The sequence below is a fragment of the Pocillopora damicornis genome, chromosome 5, assembly GCF_964200805.1.
Source record: "Pocillopora damicornis chromosome 5, jaPocDami1.2, whole genome shotgun sequence".
NCBI lineage: Eukaryota > Metazoa > Cnidaria > Anthozoa > Scleractinia > Pocilloporidae > Pocillopora > Pocillopora damicornis.
In genome coordinates this window covers 12,393,814-12,406,153 of record NC_142674.1, presented here as the reverse complement: position 1 = coordinate 12,406,153, position 12,340 = coordinate 12,393,814, and the positions used below count along the sequence as shown (strand labels likewise).

Here is a 12,340-nt window from a genome sequence, read left to right as displayed (position 1 = left end):
TTAGTTATGAAATAACAATTCATCATAAAATTCTAACCCGCTTTTATGAAAGGAATAAGGTTCCAGTACTTTCTCAATACATGGAAAGCGAGCATTTCCCATAAAAGGATGTGATGTTGGAAAAAGATTCTCCAGAAACTTAAGAGAAAATCGTCAAGGATGGTTGCATATCTCGTTCACGCCGGTTTCGTGTTGAGAGTTTGACTGATTTTATGCGTGTAGCCCTTGAATTACTTATGGTTAACTTTGTCTTACTTCTCTTCTGCGTTTATCAGGCCTTATGATGATCCTAAGGTAGACACCGTAAACGTTTTTGTTTGCGGTCTTCGACGAAATTCAGTTGCTATCAGGAAGTAGAGAGTTAGCATTGCTGAATCGAATGTTCCTCGTCAGCTGTCACCAGCAGATCAGAGGATGAGGGGCCAGTTATGGAAATCTTCACCGATAAAAATATATCGAAAGCACCCTTTGAGCTCAAAACTCGAAATAAAGCGTAATAATGAACTTAACATACACTGACGGATGTCAGTGTAAATTTCTGTGATTGAAACTGTCAATGAGGGTGTCAGAAGTAATTCAGGGTAACATCAGAGTTTTGCTACGCCAGTCGTGCACAACAGCTTCTCAGGCAATCTGATTTCACATAATCACGTGCATTTTCCAGCACTGGGTGCCGGCTTCATTGAGTTTTCGTTATTCTGAATTCCCCGTGATGATAACCTGGCTTTGCTTTTACAACACTGAATCGACATGCACTCCAGAAAGAATAAAAAATTCATTCGTGGTCCGGTTGTAAGTGGGATCTTAAGGACTACAGAAAAATTTAATGTCTTTCTCATGATTATTAAGAAATAAGAATTGCGCGAGATAAACTAAATCCAACTTACCAGCTGAGTGATTGCAGAAGGACATGTAAAATATAAAATATAAAAATATAATTAGGCGTGCATCTGTAGTTTAAAGACATACAGTTGTTTATTGAGAAATGCTGTATACTTTTCCCATCGTTTAGCAGTTAAATATGTGAACGTAAACGCACTGTAAAGGAGTCATGCAAATACTAATGCTTTAAACGAAAATAATACATGTACTTACGTTCTAATCGTTTTTCACATTTGCCAAGACCAAGGAATGAGAAAAAAATACATCAGGAACAGTTTCAAGTGAATGACACCTCAATTTCACGGTCTACCACAGATACCCTTAAATCTTTACCTTATCTGAGCCACTGGATGAAAACCAGATCCTTAGCTACTAATGGCTCACATTTAATAAATATTTTTATAAGAGCCTAATTCAAAACAACTTCAACCAGTTTCCAAGGAAACAAGGAAACAAGGCGAATATCAGAATGCCATGTTTATTGGTGTTCATAATTTCTCATCTACATATTTGTTTCCAGTAATATAATTTAAAAGAAAATTATTACTTTAATTTTTACCAAAGTAAGCGACGGTGACACAAATATGTTATATCATTGTTACTGCAATAGTGAATCCTCCAGTTACCATAAAAAGAAAACATACTTACGATCTGTTTGCCAGTCAAAGTAGGAAATAAGAAAAAGAGATATGTTAGTTAATGATGCACATTTGTTATTGCCTACGTAGTTCTTAAGTTTGGTATCGTTAAGTAAAAGTGTCTTGTTAATGGAACCCTCAGTAGTATGACTACGCGTCTTATTACCCTTGCCACAACTGTTGGGTATTTCAAACGGTGACCACGTCGGTAGTGAATAGGAAAGTCTGACCGGATAACAGTCTTGAACACTCAGTCAGCCACCACTCTTAAAAAAGGACATGTTGCCGAAGTATAACTCTTGGCCGCAATCATAAATGATGACTGGGGCGAAAACTGTGCTGGTTCATTGTAAGTTAAGCTTTTCCTGTTACAAATGTACTCTTTCGCAAAAATGATGATAAGTCTGAAGAAAGTTTCACACTTGATGATTGACGATTAGTACCTCGTTTGTTAGAAAAGTGAAAACGAATGAGAAAAAGTAAAGAAAAATCTACTTACGTCCTGTTAATTCTAATGAGACGTTGATGAATCCAATGAAAAAAGAAAAGAAAATTAATCAACTGAAATATACTATCAATTTAAAGCCGTTGTAAGATTCCTTGTACTATTTGACTGAGTGCCAGGGGGCACGGATGGAAAAGTATTTGGCTCGTGGTCATGACGTACGGACAGAGCGCAGCGCAGAGGTACGAGTGCCATGACCGAGAGCCAAACATTTCCCATCCAGCTCGACCTAACTCAGTCAATAAGCATTTTATCATATGATTGATAAGAGTTGAAAATTTAGAGAATTTGTTTTTACTCAAAAAGGACGCCATAAACTGGCGCGTGCGGGATAACCACAAAAACGATTCTACAATCAAAACTTTTCCTTTATTTTTTTGAGTTAGAACAGGAAACTCACATTTCATCGAAAAACGTGACATTTTTTTTTCCATTTCTGTTCAAGACTGTCACTAATTTTTTTGGAACAACAGTGAACAGTGTTTTTATTTTTAATTTTATATTTTTTTTTGCGATAAAACCGCACAAGTGCACTATGGCCAGACGGCTTTTTCCGAACCGGGAGTCCGTTTCTCGAGGGCTCCGGAAACTTTCCTTCAAGATGAAGGTTTCAAAAGGTTAGCATCGCGTAGAATGCCTGGACATCATTAATTATTCATCAGTACTGAAGCGGGAGATTTGACTGCACTCCCGCCTTAGAGAAGAAAGGGCCGAAACTAGCTCAGCAGCGTTCATAAAATTCGATTTTTCAATTGCCAGAGGCAAATATTGAGAAACCCAAGAGCGGGTTTTTGAAGAGGAAGGGTTAATCCTTAATTTAAGCTTAAAAAGGGGAAGTTTAAGAAAGTATAAGGACTCTTCCCGAGCCTTTGAAAATGACGAAAAACGGACATTTTTAGTATGAAGGCCGATTTCAAAAGCGATTTTTCAAAAACTCAAACCGGCATCCAAAAACCCAAGAGCGGGAAATAGAAGATGAATCTTTCCTGAAACAGAATCCGTTTTACCTTGGAAAATTGGTGAACGACAACCACTATTTCTCGCAGTTTTAAAATTTGTAGTCGAAGTTCCTTTCGAAAAATGGCGCGTTTCGAGTTCGACACTATTGTTTTCAGCCCACGCTTGAACAACAATGGCTTTCAAAACTAAACAATGGCCTATTCAAGAAAACCATTCATTTGTAAAATAGACGATTTACCGCGAGTTTTAAAAATGATCTTAGCGCTTCAGCTGCTTTATGCAACTAAACCGCGCGATGATGAATGATCAGAGACAAAATAATTGTGATCGGGAGCTCTTTTCAGAGCTCATAGAGCCCCCCCAACCCACTCATCTTATACAAGTAGTTCCACCTTTTCTTGAGGAAAGCAATCCAGTTTACATGATTCAAATGGGCGGTGAGGCAGCCTGAAAATGCAGAGAGTTTTACTGGCTGCCTCGTAGAGTATTTGATTCACTTCAGGCGAGCATCCTGCCTCTCAGCTACAAGCTCAATGAATCCTCCTGCGATCGGGTTGGTCGCGCAGTCGGCGAAAATATAAGGAGATTTAAACGCAAGATGGACTCAATTACAAGCGGTAAACAGAGGGAAAAAGTACGAGCCGAGACGTGGGCTAAAATTACAATAAACCCCGAGGAGATCGCGCTAACACCAAGTGATGTGTTGGCAAAGGTGACGAAAAAGAACAACGACCTTTCGACCACAGTTGAAGAAAAGACCGCCGAGTTATACAATTCAGAGGATCAGAGACTTGCCAACAATGGTAAACCTTTTAAAGAAATTGCCCTTTTGGGTAAAAAGCTTTTGGAAGCTTTGACTCCAAAGGGCCATGTCGACTGATATTCTGATATAGTAGACATTAAAGGGAGGCCGCTAGGCCTCCCCCATGACGAAACAATGAAAACTTTACCTTTGACTGGTGAAGATAGAAGAATGCAAATAAAGCGCGTGAACAGAAGTAAGACAATATCTTTTGCTACCCCGTGTGGCAGTCTTTTTCTCCCCAAAGGAAAAAAGCGAACTAAAAGCTTGAGAGACGCAAACAAAGAGAACCCGCTCGGGAACCAACCAGCCGGCAGCTGAAAGACGAGGAGTAGACAGAGGGCACGTGAGTTGCTCTCTTTTACTGGCTGCCTCGTGTGTGACTTTTATTTTGTTTCAAAGAAACAAGTGTCAGAGTGAACTACAGACCTTATAACGTCCTCTCTATTTTAGAAAAATTGTGCAGGTAAATTTTTCCAATGAAAATCAAATCCTAAACGGGTAGTGATAGACCCAAAGTGTTTGTTGAGTAAGATGAAGAAATAGATGGATATGTAACGAATGTTTCAAAATCGAACGCTCTTCCACGTTGTAACACACGCAGGTAATCTGTGATATTCTTCTAACAATAGCATAAACAATAACTTTCTAAGCTATTGTTTCGTAGCTCCGCCTTGACAAGTTAATGAGCTTAAGCATTATTCCCTTAGGAGGAATGAGCGCGTAATCTTTGACCAATCAAAGCTCTCCAGAATATCTTTCGCCGCTAATATTACGGATCTATAATTTTTTCGCTACTGCAAGTAAATGTCCCGAGAACAATTGGCATTCTACGCGATGGAAAATTCTACGATAAAACTATTAGATAAAGGAACAAAATGGGCTAGTTAGATTGCCAAGCTGTTTCTCTATTCCTAAAATGCTGTTTTTGAAATATTCCCTCGGGCCCTTTCAATTACCCGGCATTTCGAGAAACGGGCGCCGGCTCACATCAACCCGTCCGGCCCCACACATGTGAACTTTCACTAAGGTATTCTATGGAATTGTGGATGGTGTCATAAGATAAAAACGACTCAGCATATTTTCGGACATCAAGAGATTATGAGCTGGACACAAGAGATAATAATCATCCCGAAGCGCTCCATGCAAAGATATGCTAAACAAAATATATATTTTAGATAAGGTGAGTTGTAGCTGGAGTTTCACATACTAAGTGATCAAAAGACTATGACGGTTTGAATTGCGCTTTCAATTACTGGTCACGAGAGGACACTATGCTTCTTAAGCACCCGAAATGTTAACTCACTTTGCAGAAGATCTGAAGTAGTCAGAAAATTTTTTCGTGATTACTAAAGAGACAGTATACAAACTAGAACCCGAACTACAATTAGTCAATGAACTCAATTATCAATTACGAACAGGCCGCACTTCATTTCACTTTTAATCAGTGTCAATCTAGATATTCAACTTGCCTCCGGCAAGCAATTCCAATCCTATAGAAACCGTTATCTTAACTAATAACTATTTAAAAGCAACGAAAATGTTACTTACTCCCTGATTTCCCAAATTTGGGTCAATGCGCAAGATCAGAAGGAAAATGAAGAAATAAAAAAAAGAAAGAAAAGGTAGTAATTACACCAGAGTACGTACGCAACTTGTTAAATACCCATCAATATTAAGTACAACCCCAAAAAGTAAATTTTAATCTTCACATGTTTTTTGAAGTAAACTGTGTGAAAAAAAAGGATACTTTTTAGTATTATGTTTCTGCCTGTCTCTCTCTGTGGCTCTATGCTTCTTTGAGAGCAACAAGGTAAATACAGCTTGAAATGTTTTTAATGTAATGTATGGTGAAAACCCTGAACTATTTACCCTTTCTAGATGTAATTTTAGACTTTCCCATATCGTCCATAATTATAGGTGTATAAAGGGACTCAACTTAGTTGTAGCAATTTTATTTAGTCAGTAATCAAATAACTAATTAATATCAAATGTACAAATAACAAAAAACTATTAAGCAACGAAAACATTTCTTACAATCTGATTTGTCAAATGGTATATAGTGCACCAAATTAAAAGGAAAATGAAGAAAAAAAAACTTTAAAGAAAATAAAAGCACCAAAGTATCAGAATATCAACGACAAACTACAAGTAGTAAATGAAACTCAATTTTCAATTACGAACAGGCAGGTAAAACTCGTGCCTCGTTTCATGGACGATATGCGAAAGATGGAAAGTAAAAAAAGTGGAAAAACGACTAAATTTAAATAATAAAACCCAGAAAAGTTCCATCGATGCTATTTTGAGATCTACAAAGTAGATGCATTTCAGCTCTAAAAGGATTCAAAATGCCATAGAAATGTTATTTACGGGCTAAGTTTTCCAAGTTACCCAAATGAATCACATGAAAGGGACAAGAAACAGAAAAAAGTAGGGGAAATGGAACGTGATATGAAAACAAACAAACAAAAAGCAACTGTAATAGTTATCATAAATTGGTAACAGAACTTCGTGTCTCTTAATTCTGTATGAAATCATACTCATAATTAACAAACCGGACTCCTGTTGCGCGATTGTCCTATTTTGGCTCACTAAACTTTGCCATTTTCCTTTCATATTTCAATCTTCAGATGTTTTGTGAAGTAAATTGCATGATAGTAATCAAAATGTATACTTTTTAGCATTATATTTCACTCTGTCTGTGTCTGTGCTACTCTGAGAGCAGGATAGTAAACTCAACTTGAATTGTTTCTTAATGTAATGAATGGTAAACACCTCGAAATATTTACTCGTTTCTATACGTAATTACTCGATTCGACTTAAAAAGTAGCATTGAAAATGATCACTTGCTTCAAGCAATTCAAATGTAATAGAAACCAATTTACTTAGTCATTAACCATTACCTTTCCTAATGACAAGAGATAATTATTAGACAACGAAACGTTACTTACACCCTGATTTGACAAGTGGGGGCCAATGCACCAGATTAAAAGGAAGATGAACAAAAAAAAATTAAAGAAAGTAAAAGCAGTAAAGTATGTATCAACCATAAACTACAAGTTGTAAAGGAAACTCAATTATCAATCACGAACAGGCAGGCAAATCTCGTGCCTCATTTCACTTGTTGAGCAGTGTCAATCTAGATATTCCACTTGTTTCGAGCAATTTAAACGTAATAGAAATATGTACGCCAATTTCCCTAGACATTAACTATTATCTTTCCCAATGACAAGAGAAATTATTAGACGACGAATACGATCAACGGAAAACTGTGCCACCCACTTCGAGAAAAAAAAATGAAAAACGACGAATATCAAGTTTTGCCAACTTCGCATACACAAAAATGAAAAACAACGCCTCGGCATTTAATCCAACTCATTGGAATTATCACGAAGGGCTCAGCGTAATTTTATTTCTGAAAGGCTAAAATGCATTGGAGTCAGTAAAACTGATATTGGACATTGAATTCACCTAGAAGAAGGAATTATTTATCTTTAAAAATATCAACTGAATCAATTCTATATCCCAAACCCATCCTACTCCCACACCAAGCGTGGAGTCAATTGTGCTGCTTACAGGAGAACGGTTGTGATCTAGTAGTGAGCTGGACTTCTCAGACGGAGAGAATCAAAAGTACTGGAAAAAAAATTACTTTATCTACTTACGTTTTGTAGTCCAATGCAGATCTCAAAGGAGAAAAAAGATGAAGAGAAATATTTTGACAAAGTTACTTTCTGCTTTAAAATATTATTTTATTGCTTGCTCAATGTTTTCGCCTGATTCGGAACCATATCAATAAGAAAGACACTAACAAATATATGCAATGAGGTGCGCAAGCAGATCGTAAATTGTTTCTGTAGCTAGAGAAAACGAATCCATAACTCAACCGTTACCAAAAAGCCAAAATAAAAAAAAATTGTGATCGTAGGATTAATTTTTGCCCGCCAAAACATTTTCAGCTGCCAAGGGCCACTTTTTGGTTTGATCATTGTGCAAATTGAAAGAATTTCAATATTTTATGACATGCTGAGTACACTTACAACCATCAAGAGAAAGTTATCATTATCGAGTAGTCCTTAAAGATAATCTAAAACGTGCTTATCAACATGAAAAGCATTCAGATGAGCTGCAGGAAGAAATATTCTCCAAGGTGGCTAATTAATGCGCGAGAGGTACAATAATTACTTAATGAGGTAATTTAAAGAGATGAAATAGGTGAAGGACTCCACTAGGCAAATAATTTTGATGAAATTGACCTTAAAATGTCTATGACACTATTTATTATTATTATTTTCTGGTTGATAGCTGCTTAATCTAATTAGCGCCTAGGAAGTTCTCCTTGAACATTTTTTTGCGCATTGGAGGTACCATTTGGCCACCAAAAAGTGTCTCCATTAGGCGCACGGCCAAAACGTTTATGTTTCAGATCATAGCAATGACGTAGAAAACTGTGAAGACACGTCGGCAACTATGGTGGAGAGAGAAGAAATCTAGATGAAAGGGCGAACGTACTGCGCGGCCGGAGCACCAAATGATGTTAGCTACAACAACAATACACATACAGAGTAGCTGTATGGCCAAAATGGACGCGTTTCGATCTTCGATCGCCGATCGGCCTTATCCTCCGTACCGGCTTCGAAGACGGCTGTTACGACACATAGCACCAGTCAAATCAGAGGAAGATAACCAATGAATTCAGCTAAAGAGAATACTGATTAAGGGGCCTGTTCCCACAACGTACACGATTGTTCAACATTCTTTTCGGCTGACATTTCGCGAGCGAAGAACGGTGAGCTTAATGTTGTTTATTTCACGCGCTTAAGATGTACTCATATTCCTTGTCTTTCCACATGATTATATTTGCGCTTTCCTTATCATATGAAAACCCTACCAATTTTAGTTTCCATTGTATCTTAATGACAGAAATATATCATTTGTAATAAAGGTCAAGCCCTTTCCTGAGCTAACCTGTTGCCTGAACGGCGCGAAAGCTCTGGCGGATACTGGCACAAACACAAGCTCGAAGGGGCCGTGTATTCTCCTAACCTAGGCTTCCAAAAGCTCCCAGTTGGCTTGTTAGCTCAGTAGGTAGGGCGCTGCACTGGAATCGCAGAGGTCATGGGTTCAAATCTCGTACAGGCCTGATTTTTTTTTTCAGGCCTTATTTTCACTACTGCCTAAGTAGTGCACATTACTGCGAGGATCCCTTTCATTCACGTTGAAGTTATGTTTTCAAAATGTCGAGACTATTACGCGACGTCAAATTCATAATAAACCTTGCGCATGGAGACAAGTTAATCGGTAGATTTTACCACATATTACATGGTTTTTCGAACAAAAACTTGCGCCTCCCTAGTATCAGCATTACTCAAATCCATTTCTGATAAAAGAGCGGCAAAAAAGCGAAAATTTCTCGCTAACATCGTATTTTTGGACGTCAGAACAACCGTTCACCATACATTTCCTTCTAGTGAGTTACGATGTTTGCCCCGTGGCTATCCCAAAAATCTGTGCGTAAACACAAGGATCCGATTACTGGCAACTCATTCATTAAACGGGGTCTTGGCAATTTGAGCTCACAAGCACGCTGGTAAGCGCATGGTTAGCGTAAATAATTGTTGTTTACAGGTTTTTAATTCAAGAGCCGTTTTTGAGAGTCCGTTTCTGTAACCTTCCTGGATATTTTCTATTGAATTCATCGAGGTACAATCTCGGAATTTCATAAGTGATTATGAACGATAAATTCGTATCGACATCATAATTTAGGGAGGTTTTGTTAACACATTATCGGTTTACAATTCGTGAACCATTCCGTAACCTACTTGGATATTTTCTTTTGAATTAACTGAGTAACACTCTCGGAATTTCATCAGTAATTAAGAACGATAAATACGTATTTGTAGCACAAGTGAAGCACATTTTAAACTTTCCATACGATCTCATGAAACTATATTTAATTGACTCTCGATAAATTGACCTGCCATAACGCGTTGATTATTTTCTTTTGTAGCCCCATAAGACCGGCTTATGACTTTAGAGGTACTGAACTTGATATATTTGATACACAAGACACCCTTGAAGGAGGAAGGTTAGAATAAAATAATTGCTTTTACGACCGTATATTGCACTCGGGTTGCATAATTATGTAGATAATTGCTTAAAAAGTACCTATTATAGCCTTCTTCAGAAGCAAAGACACGTAGGTAATATACTTCTGCTTATTTCTCTCTACCTCAAACCCTCAAAAGTTGAAGCAGGTTTTCTGACTTTCTTTTTTTGGAATTGTGTGATTATATAATTTTGCTGTGTAAGTTGCCACATTTTAACATGTAATATTTTTATTTGAATTACATTAAATACTCTTGCTCAAGCTTTCATTAATGCATGGTGTTTCTTACCAATACTCATACCCAAACTTAATATTGGAAACATTGGAAACAGTGGAAAGATGATAACCTCAGTATTTTTTTAAATGAACAAAGGAAAGCCTGCCCTCTTACCACAGGTAGTTCTTTTGTGCATCATTGGTACATACCTAGTCTTATTTGTACCTGAAGTTGATTGTTCTAGGTAGGCTAACCTATAAAATTAGTTGTGAAAAATATCTTTGTTTGACTCAATTTGACTAGACAAGCCTAAACTACATAAATATAAACTTGAAATATATTTCTTCTCCTTTTGAGGTGTGCATCAAAATTTTGAAGTTATTGTAGGCTTGAACTACAGGTTTATAAGAAATCTGCATGTGTGTGTTTTCGACATAAAAACCGGTAAAAAGGTTTCTTAGCTTTTTTCATTAATACACATTTTTTTTCTAAGAGTCTTGTTTATTTGGCCTATGCTGAGTTCTAATTTTTCAAAAAAAAAATTACATTCTTTTGAATATTCTTAGATCTTCTAGTATTAGCTAATATTCATGTAATTGAAATAATTACATCAAATCTTGCAGATGTTTGGTACATTTTTTCCACTGATCCTACTGACATTTCCTCATGCCTAGGGATTGGTATTGGCTATAAAAGTATAGTTGAATTAAATATTTGTGCACAGCCTATGCATCAAATATTTGTAATAAAATATTTTATTGTTTTTTCAGAGGGCACGGTAACGAATCTTGCAATCTGATTGGTTCTTTACCCAGTCAGTATTTTCCTATCTCTGCCCACGGGCCACGGTAACGCTTTCGTGAGTCGCCGAGTACATCCCAACTTTCGTTGTCATTTTTCATAAATATACCTCGTTTTCCGGTTGGGCAGTATTTTTAAGCAAATACGTCGGTCACTACCTCAAGCCGATAAATAACTTATGAATCCTCCCTTTTCTCTCTATCAAATCACTTTGGTTGACAGAAAAATATTGGTTTCAGAATGAATTTGTATAAACAATAGTGTCATTACGTTGGTTGACAAGCGGCCTAAAAACCGTCTGCAATTAATTTTAATCGTTCACAAAAAGTACCCAGAAAGTTGAAACGTGAGGTATTTGGTTACAGTTAAACTGAACGATGGAACTTTCATTCATTTAATATCTGAATTTTCTCGAGCAATTTGTTCATAGTAAAAAAAAAGCGAGCGAAGTTTTAATTTAAGTTCTACAACAAATATACGCTCCCGGTGAGTCTTTCCAATTCCGTTCAATTTGGACATTTGTACCGTAAATTGCACAACAGAAATTGAAGGAATTTTTTGAGAAAAGGCCGCATTAAATTCCCTTGTGTCTCGTTGGAGTGTGCCGTTCGAATTTAGTTTTTGTGAAGGAAAGATAAGAGTTAAACACGCCATTACAGCAAACAAACGAGCAAACTCTCACAACTTCAAAATAAAAAAATTGAATTTACTCACAATTACTTTCCTCGCCGTTTACTTAATGAACAGAAGTAAATCTTCGTACATGAATGAATGGTCGATGAGAGTGAATAATACTTTCCGTTAGATCATTGACTGATTTTGAAGAAAACATTGTCGTGACAGTCCTTGTTAAACTAGTTCTGTTGGTTTTCAAATGTTCCTACGCTTTTTTTTTCTTGCGCGCTCTCTAATTGACAGGTGTCAGATTGTGACAGATACTTGTAAAAATAATGTTTCAAAGTTTGTTTGGAAGCCTTTTAAATCACCTTTATCGTTACGGAAATGAAAATGTTTCGCTGAGGCATCTCTCTTTAATTTGCATCACCTCTATTTCAACTACCATTTACTCACTCAAAAATTGTTCAGTTTATGGAAGATCTTGCCGTATTTACGGTCATAAATCCTTCGGGTTCTTTCGGAAAGAATTTCGTCAAGTTTAAAAACAATAAATATGTTATTTACCGGCTAAGGGTCGGTCCGTATGGTGAAAAACTGTGACCTCGGTCTTGAAAATGCTGCCCTCGGCCTACGGCCTCGGGCAGTATTTTCAAGACCTCGGTCACAGTTTTTCACCATACGGACCTCCCAGCCGGCAAATAACATATATGTATCCTTCTTAAAACTAATTCATCAGAATAAGAATGAGTTACCAGGCACAAGTATGGTTTTCACGATGATAGTTTCCAAGTTTGAAAAAAGTCACTCC

The 12,340-nt window shown here is 37.0% G+C and overlaps 1 non-coding gene across 1 annotated transcript; it reads left to right on the top strand.

Moving 5' to 3' along the window:
• Nucleotides 1-8,857: 8,857 nt before the first annotated feature.
• Nucleotides 8,858-8,930, top strand: Trnas-gga (transfer RNA serine (anticodon GGA)). The gene has a single exon. It is a non-coding gene; the product is annotated as a tRNA-Ser (tRNA).
• The last annotated feature ends 3,410 nt before the right edge of the window (nt 8,931-12,340 follow it).